The 10000-nt window shown below is 40.5% G+C and overlaps 1 protein-coding gene across 4 annotated transcripts in view; it reads right to left on the reverse strand.

Moving 5' to 3' along the window:
- Positions 1 to 10000, reverse strand: part of LOC143026469 (NACHT and WD repeat domain-containing protein 2) — a 148692-nt gene that overhangs the window by 62727 nt on the left and 75965 nt on the right. The window lies entirely within an intron of this gene.

Genomic DNA, 10000 nt, shown 5'->3' on the forward strand with positions numbered 1-10000 from the left:
TGTGTGTTGCAGCAGGAACAATAAGAACACTTTTACTTTCATGTCGCGAGTCTTCACAAATGATAATGATGATGTTGACGATGATGATGATGATGATGATACCGGTGATGATGATGATGATGATGATGATGATGATGATGATGATGACGAAAATGACAACGATGGTAGTGGTAGTATGAACAATATAGGGTGCTGGTGGTATGAAAAATAGGACTGCAAGCGTATACAGCACATTCTCAATAGGTACAACATTCCAGCGATGCACAGCAATGTTCCATGGAGCTACTGCAACATTCTAGTAAAGTACAACCGGTACATCTCTATAGAACATAACATGAGGGAGGGTGCAGTGTATGCTGACATTATGTTGTATATGCTTGTAGCCCACTTCCACCCCTTCCCAACCCAGGCTATTCCATTCATCTCCTCATCATTCCCCTGTTTCCGGACCACTCACTGACTTACTGAAGAGTCTGGATTGAGGATCCTCCCGGAAGTCAGTAAATCAGTCAAGCAGGTCATTGGACCCTCGGCGACTTGCAATTGGAGCAGTCAGAATCGAATTGGAAGTTCCCCTAATCCGTTCAATTCGGCGTCGCTCGGCGCGCATACACCCACCTGCTTTGAGAACCAGAGGACTCCATTCAGTGACGGCCGAAGTTCCACTTGAATTAGGCCTCAATTGAAAAGAGATCAAAGAGATCATGTTCATTGCGGGAAAGGGAGGAGGAGGAGGTGACCGGTCACCCTCTGCTGAACAAAACAGCCTGGCGCAGGAAGTAACGAACTCTATACTCAGCCTAACAGGATGAATTAAAAGGGTAGGGAGTTACCTCTCCCTTGAACAAGACTAAGATTGGGTCCAATCTTCATGGAGATGGAAATGTCAGCCTTCCTAAGGCCTCTGTATCTGCAATGTGGCCTTCTTAAGGCCTCTATATCCGCAGTGTGGCCTTCCTGCCTTTCTCGTGCCCTTGACCTTCCTAATCCTTCTCTCCAAAAATCTTTCCTCGCTTCCTCCGCCATTGTTGAGGGTCTGGAACCATCGACCCTTCCTCTTCCATCCGAATGTCTTTGCATTCAGAAAGTCGAGTCACGTGGCAGTGACCTGTAGGCTTTGGGGATCGATCCCGGTTCTATGGTTTGTAGCAAGAAGGAGGGATCGAGGCCCAAGGTGCTAAAGGGGTGGGTTTCTACAGAGTCATAAAGCCCCCCCCCACCACTACCACCCTCTAACCCCCCCTACCATCTCTTAATCCCCCTCAATATTCAACATGTTCCCCTTTTTAAGGATTTTGTTCATAATAACGTCCGGATCCTCTAGGTGCGACATTGAAGAAGAAAAAGAGGAGGAGGAGGAGGAGGAGGACGAGGAAGAAAATGAAGAAAAAGAAGAGGAGGAGGACGAGGAAAATGAAGAAAAAGAGGAGGGGGAAGAGAAAGAAAATGAAGAGGAGGAGGAAGAAAGAAAATAGCTATAAGAAGAAAAAGAGGAGAAAGAAGAGGAAGAAGAAAAATAAAAAGAGGATGAGGAATAAGAAAGAAAAGATGTTTGAGACGAGGAGGGACGGAGAAAGCAAGAGAATAGGACGAAGAGGTGAGGAGAGTGAAGGCAGAGAGGAAGTGAGGATATTATGAGGAGGAGGTGAGGAGAGCTGCCACGGAGGGTAATGAAATCAACTGACGGCAATCAAACCAAAAGGAAACGTGCCACCCGGTACGGAAGGGAATGACGGGTTGAGCGGGGCGACTACAGGGATCGGGCTCCCTGCCCTTTGTGAGCCTTTTTCATCAACAGCTAAAAAGGACGACAACCCCTCGCCTGCTTCACAAGATGGACAAAGGGTGAACGATCAAAAGTGACGTCACTCAATCATGACGTCATATATGTTTTTTTTTATCTTCTTTTTTTTTTGGGGGGGGGGAGTTCTCCGTGATCGCTGGAAATAAGGCAGAAAGACAAAAGAAATAATTATCCTCTTATTGCCTTTGTTGTGGGAGAAAGACGATCGAAAGCAACTACACCCAAAACACACACACACACACACACACACACACACACACACACACACACACATATATATATATATATATATATATATATATATATATATGTATGTGTGTGTGCGTATGTGTGTGTGTGTGTGTGTGTGTGTGTGTGTGTGTGTGTGTGTGTGTGTGTGTGTGTGTGTGTGTGTGTGTGTGTGTGTGTGTGTGTGTGTGTGTGTGTGTGTGTGTGTGTGTGTGTGTGTGTGTGTGTGTGTGTGTGTGTGTGTGTGGATATGGATATCTATATATATATATATATATATATATATATATATATATATATGTATATATATATATATATATATATATATATACATATACATATATATATATATATAAAGGAGATTGAACGTGTTTGATATGAAGTGTTTGAGAAATATGGTAAAATGTTACGAGGATGGATAGAGTGAGAAATGTAGGGGTGAGTCAGAGAGTGGTGGTGAAAAGAGAGATGTCGGATAGACGACAGCAAAGAGTGCTGAGATGGTTTGGACACATGGGAAGGATGAGTGAAGATTCACAATAAGAGCATGTAAAGCAAAAGTGTACTGAACTCGAGAGGATGACCAAGAATGGGGTGGATGGACGGGATAAAGGGGCGTACTGCATGCAAGAGGTATGCCTGTCGAGCAAGGGAGAGAGTGGAAAATATAAGAATGGATGGAGAATAGTTGTAAGTGAATTAAGAAATGTCGTGGTCTGATGGGATATTCTTTTCTGAATCTTATTTTTAGGGGGTGGGAGTACACATATAATGGAGAGTACAAGTTCTGTCTGGTGGACCCTGCTGCCTGGTCTTTGACCTGAGCGATGAGGAGGAAGGCAGTGATGACCTTTATTCCACGAGGTGCTGGGATGGGATAGGGAAACAAATAGGTTTTAGATAGGTGTACACTTTGAAATAGGTGGCTCCTTATAAGGGTGGTAATGTCCTTTTTTGTATGTATAAGCGTTTGTATCAAATATCTGCCAACCTAAAACAAATGGTCTACAGTGACCCGAGACACAAATATCGATTTTTTTACATGTTGAACCATCATAGTGATATAATATTGACAGTAGTGGAAGCTGCAATGATAACGATAACAATACTGGTGATAATGTGCTTCTCATGGTGATAACAGAGCCGTTGGCAGTGTCGACAGTGACGTTGGTGACGATGATGGTGGTAGTGGTGGTGGAAGTGGTGCTGTGTGTGATATAAATAGCGACAGTGATGACGCTAGGAACACGGACGACAAACGAGATGACGAAAGTGCCGACGTCATTGGTAATCACATAATAACTGTAACATAATAACGGCAAAATAATGACCACGGGATTGTTCTGGATAAAGAAGAAAAAAATGTTATAATGGCCACAGCCATAAGAGTAACGACGCAAATGGCTTCATTAACGCCTTGTCTACAGTAACAATGATGGTGATAATGATGATGACGGTGATGGTGAGGATGATAATGCTGGTAATGGTGATGATGATGATGATGATGATGATGATGATGATGATGATGATGATGATGATGATGATGATGATGACGACGGTGGTGAGGATGATGATGGTGGTGGTAATGGTGATAATGATGATGATGATGATGATGATGATGATGATGATGATGATGATGATGATGATGATGATGATGATGATGATGATGATGATGATGATGATGATGATGGTGACAATGATGGTAATAGTGTGGTGATGGTGACAGTGATGGTGATGATGGCGGTGATGGTGATGGTAATGATGATAGTGATGATGTTGCTTGGCTGGTGTGTGTGTGTGTGTGTGTGTGTGTGTGTGTGTGTGTGTGTGTGTGTGTGTGTGTGTGTGTGTGTGTGTGTGTGTGTGTGTGTGTGTGTGTGCATGAGTGCGTGTGTGTGTGTATTAGTGTGAGTGTGTGTGTGTGTGTGTGAGAGAGAGAGAGAGAGAGAGAGAGAGAGAGTGTGTGTGTACGTGTAAATAATAATAATAATAAAATAATAATAATAACACATACGTACATATCCCAATGGCTATTTCTCCCCTCACAAGGGAGGTGGCCAAAAAACAAAGGCACAAAATCCACTCCCATCCATTCCATCCCCACATACTCCACTTCCATTCACCACCCTTCCTCCCTCCCATCTCGGCTCCTCCTGGATGATGGGTCATCCCCGCATCCCGCCCACTGCCCTGGGTCAGAGGCAGTGCAGCAAGACACAGCACATCCACAGCAAAGCCGCTTCATTTTAATCGGCGACCCCCACTCTCCGTCCCTTCATGCAGAAAAAGAGAAGACGGGGAGAAATCCCTTCGGGCTGCGTCAAAATATCATTCACACATACTCCCTCACTCCCCCATCCCCCACCCACTCCCTTCCATGCATCACAGCATCATCCATACACAACCATTCTCCATTCACCCCTATCTTCTGTCTTCTCCCGTCCTTCCTCAACAGTCACTCCCCTCTTCCCTAATGCCCCTTTTACCCCATCCATCCATCTCCTTGGTCGCCCCTCATGTTCACTCCTTCCACCTCTGCTTTCCACACTTCTTTTACTAGTCTTTCTTCTCTCATTCTTTCCATGTGTCCAAACCATCACAACATTCTTTCATCAACCCTATCTCCCAATTCCCTTTCCACCCCCGTTCTCCTCCTCATCTCCTCGTTTCTCACTCTATCCAGCCTAGTAACTCCTATCACACTCCTCAGGCACCTCATGTCAAATACATTCAAACTCCTCCTCTCTTCTTCTCTTATGACCCATGTTTCTGCCCCATACAGTGTTGTCGACAGAATCACTCTTTCATGCAATCTCCTCTTAGCATCTATTCCTAAATGTCTGTTTCCCTTCTCTCAATCTACATTCTACCTCCACCTTCACTCCTACTTTTCTAGCCACATTCGTACCCAAGTATCTAAAACTATCCACCTCCTCCAGTTTCTCCCCCTTAATACTCAGTTCCTATTTGCTGCTATCCTCTCCCCTTGTACATCTCATCACCCCACTTTTACTCACATTTATCTTCAACTTCTTTCGTTCGCACACCTTCCCAAAATCTGTCATTAACTTCCTTAATCCCTCCTCTGATCCTGTCACAAGGGCAGTGTCGTCAGCAAACAACAATTGGCTTATCTCCCACTTTCCTCAATTTTCTTTAATCATCTCCAATCCCCGGCTCGTTACCTTTGCATTTGCCTCTCGCTCCACCCCCATCCATGTATAAATTGAACAGCCAAGGCGACATAACACATCCCTGGTGAAGTCCCACCTTTACCTCGAACCACTCACTCTCTCCATTTCCAATTTTAACACAGGCTCTACTACTCTCGTAAAAACTCTTGGTTGCTCTTAAAAGTTTTCCTCCTATATCATATATATGCAATACCTCCCACAGTGGCTTCTGTCATAAGCCTTTTCTAAATCCATAAACGCCCAAAAAATCCTTATCTTTTCTATCTTACAACAAAAATCTGATCCACACAACACCTATCTTTCCTAAACCCACAATTATCCTCACCAGTTACTCCCTCTGTTCCTCTCCTAACCCTCTCAATCAAAATCCTCCCATAAGCCTTCCCAACTACACTCAATGAAATTATCCCTGTGAAACTACTACACTCACACTTGTCCCCTTTTCCCTTGTAAAGTGGAACTATATAGGCATTTTTCCAGTCCTCCGGTACTCTACCCTCTCTAAAACAAACATTAAATAATCTCACCAGCCAGTCCATCATCATTGTACCTCCCTTTTTTAGACACTCCGCATGACATTCATCCAACTCAGGTGCCTTACCTGCTCTAATCATCTTAACAGCTGCTTTCACCTCATCTTTCTTTATTTCTCCTCTATTTTCCTCATTCATCACTGTCATTTTCTAGCGCTTCCCACTGCAACTACCTTTCCCTCCCTATCCTCCTTCACATTTAGCAACTCCCTAATATATTCTGCCTATCTTCCTCTTACTGCAGACTCTTCCATTATCATCTCTCCATCTGCACCTTTTACTTTTTCTTCTCTACTTGATTCGCCTCCTCTTCTCTTAATTTCTTTCCAAAACATCTTTTTATTATTTTAAAAAATTCTGTCCTACTCTTATCCCACTTCACATCTGATCTTTGCCTCCCTTATCTTATGCTTTACTTCTCTTCTCTTGTCTTTGTACCTCTCATATGATTATCTCGTCCTCTTATGTAACCAATCTGTGAATGTTTGCTTCTTCTCTTCTACAGTCTGCTTTGCTTCCTCATCCCACCACTCACTACTCTCCTTCTATTTCCTCTCATCCTCCTTGTTCCACACACCATCTTTGCACACCTTGTGACTCCCTCTATGAACCATCCTTATTCCTCCTCCACTCCTAGTTCTACTCTATCCTTCACTCACTTCCACTCCTCTCTCAGCTTCTTGTACTCCTTTTTTTCTTTCTCATTTAAGCGGTTTACTCTAAGCACCTCCCTACCTTCTGTCCTTTTCCTCTTTCTCCATCTATCCTCCATTCTCAACTTACCTTCCACCAAAAAAATCATCTGATATCCCCCCCAATCGGTGTATTGGTTTAACTGTGATACAGTGATACACCGACAACGTACAAATTGAACTGACTCTAAGACTAGATTAAACTGAATTAATTAAGTGCACTACGGACGTAATGGTGCTGTTCTCGTAGCGGTCAGTCCTCAGCGCTCTGATGGGCACTAGTTTGTTGTTGTGCCTGGTGGAGTGGCGTGGTAAGGTTGTGTGTATTTACCTAGTTGTATTTACCTAGTTGTATTTTACGGGAAGGGGAGCTATGCTCGTGAGGTCCCGTCTTCATATCTCATTTTATCTAAACTATTTTTAAATTCATGTATTGTTTTTGCACACACCACTTTCTCATCTAACTTGTTCCAACTGTCTATTGCTCTGTGAGGAAAGCTGTTCTTTTTCAAATCTCTTCTATAGTTGTCTTTTTTTATTTTCTTTCCGTGTCCTCTTGTATTTCTGTCATCCCATTTTATCAGATTCTCTCTATCAGTAATTTCTATGCCTTTCATGATTCTGTAAATAGCTATCAAATCTCCTCTCTCTCTTCTTTGCTCTAGTGTCTGTAGTTTAAGTTTTTGTAGTCTCTCTTCATATGATAGTTTTGAGAGTGTTGGTGCCAGTTTAGTAATTGCTCTTTGTATTCTTTCAAGTTTTTTTATACATTTTTTTGTACTTGGTGACCATATCGTTGCTGCATATTCCAATCTTGGTCTTATCAGGGTGACTAGGATTTTCCTCACCATTTCTTCATCCAGGTATGTAAATGCCACTTTGATTGTTCTTATTAAATTATAAGTTTCTCCAAAAATCTTATTTATATGTTTCTCAGGTGACATATTATTCATAACAATGACTCCCAGGTCCCTCTCATTTTCTACTCTTTTTATTCCTTCTTCTCCCAAATTATATGATCCTGTTATTCTGTTTTTGCTTTTTCCAAATTCCATTATACTACACTTTTTTGTATTGAACTCCATCTCCCACTTCCTACTCCATTCTTGTACTTTATTTAGATCTCTCTGTAGTGATTCACAATCTTCTTCAGTTTTCACTCTTTTCAGTAATTTTGCATCATCTGCAAAGAAGCTCATATAGCTTTCAATTCCTTCATCCATATCATTAATATATATAGCAAACATTATTGGGGCCAGAACTGTTCCCTGCGGGACACCGCTTATTACTTCATTCCATTTTGAGTGCTGATCTCTTATCACTACTCGCATTTTTCTTTCTTGCAAAAAGTCTTCCATCCAATTTAGCAATTTACCTTGTATTCCTCCTTCATATTCTAATTTCTTAAGCAACTTCTTATGTGGTACTTTGTCAAAAGCTTTTTTTAGGTCTAGAAATGCACAATCAGCCCATCCATCTCTTTCTTGTATTATATCTATTAGCCTTGAATAGAAACATATTAAATTGGTGACGCATGATCGTCCTTGTCTGAATCCAAATTGCCTTGGATTTAGTACGTTGTTTTTTTTCCAAGTATTTTACCCATCTACTTTTGATAATTCTTTCACATATTTTTGCTATTGTACTTGTTAGAGAGACTGGTCTATAGTTGGTAGGTTCTTCTTTATTTCCTCCTTTATATATAGGTACTATATTTGCTTTTTTCCAATCTTCTGGAACTTTTCCTTCTTTTAAGGAACTGCTTATTATGCTATGTATTTTGTCTGCCAGTTCATTCCTACATTCTTTCAGAATCCAGTTTGCTATTTCATCTGGCCCATGCGATTTTCTGACATCAAAATTACCCAAGTGTGTCAATATTTCATTCTTCGTTACTTCTATTTCTTCCATAGGGGGGACTTTTTCCTTCCACTCAATCTCTTCAGGTTGTATATTTTCCCTTGTAAACACTGATTTAAAATGTTTGTTCATAATTTCTGCCATTTCCATTTCCTCAGTGTATTCAACTCCCCCTTGTCTTAATTTCTCCAAGTCTTGTTTGTTTTTCAGTTTATTGTTTACAAATCTGTAGAATAGTTTTGGTTGATCTTTACACTTTTCTATAACATCTTTTTCATATTTTCTTTTTTCCTCTCTGCACTTTTGTACATATTCATTTCTATAACCAGTATATATTTTCCATTTTTCAGGTCTTCTGTCTTTTTTCCATCCGGTCCAGGCTTTGTCTCTTTTGTCTTTTAACTCCCTACAACTTTTGTTGTACCAGCATTTTACATATTCTTTTTCTTGTTTTTGTCTTGGGACATACTTTTCCACTCCTTCTTTGTAAATTTTTGTCAAAATATTCCATTTCTCTTCCACTGATGTTTCTTCTTTGTATATTTCTTCCCAGTTTTCTTGTTGGAAGAATTCTCTTATTTTATCAAAGTTTGTTTTTTCATACATCATTCTTCCTTTTCTATATTGTTCATTTCTTTTCATATATTTTTCTTCATTAAGTTCCAGTTCAATCAATATGTGGTCACTTTTACCTATTGGTGTTTTATATTCAATCTTGTCCACTATTCTAGGTTCAGATGTAATTATTAAGTCTAGCCTCGATGGTTCTTCTTCATTTCTATACCTAGTGTTCTCTTGTATCCATTGTGTCATTGAATGGTCAGTAATCATCTCAAGTAGAGCATTTCCCCATGAGTCATCACCACTCTTTACTGTCATTTCTTCCCAGCAGATTTCTTTGCAATTAAAGTCGCCCATCATAACTATTCTTCCTCCGTCTTCCATTATTTTAGTTAATGCTATCTTTGTGTCCTCTAACATACTTTTATGTTCATTCTCCTCCCATGAGGCTGTTTTCGGAGGCACATAGTTGATCACAAATTTTCTGCTCTTCTTATCTCGGTCTTCCACTTCTATCATAATCATCTCTACTGTATTCTTTCCATATATGACACCTTTCACGTTTATATCCTTCTTTGTCAGGAACATAACTCCACCCCCTTGTTTTTTCTCTCTGTTTCTAATCCAATAATTGTATGTATCATGTCCTACACTGTTGGGTGGTAGTGGGCCTTTTAATTTTGTTTCTACAATTCCCATTATGTCCGGTTCTTTTTCTTTCAAATAATCATTCAGTTCATTCAATCCTGTTATCAATCCATCTATATTTGTGTAAGACACTCTTAGTTTTCTGCCACTTCCATTGTGTTCTCTGTTTCCCTTATGTTTTTCTTTAGTATGTCGAACTGCTTTATTTTCATGTTCACTACTCTCCAATAGAATCTCTCTTTCTCTGACTCCGTTCTTTCCTCGTTTTTTGCCTTAGCTTCAATTCTTTTCTGCTTTTCTGCCTCTCTTTCCTCCTTATTCATTTCTCTTTTTATCCATACCTTTTTATATTGATCATTTGTTGCTAGTTTCCCTGTCTTGGATAGAATTTTCTCTGCCGTTGTTTGTGACCTGAATTTAATCTTAATTGGTCTGGTCTTATCTGTACTATATTTTCCGAGTCTGAATTTTTCCTCAATT

The sequence above is a fragment of the Oratosquilla oratoria genome, chromosome 1 (genome assembly GCF_046742065.1).
Source record: "Oratosquilla oratoria isolate Oo_2021 chromosome 1, ASM4674206v1, whole genome shotgun sequence".
NCBI lineage: Eukaryota > Metazoa > Arthropoda > Malacostraca > Stomatopoda > Squillidae > Oratosquilla > Oratosquilla oratoria.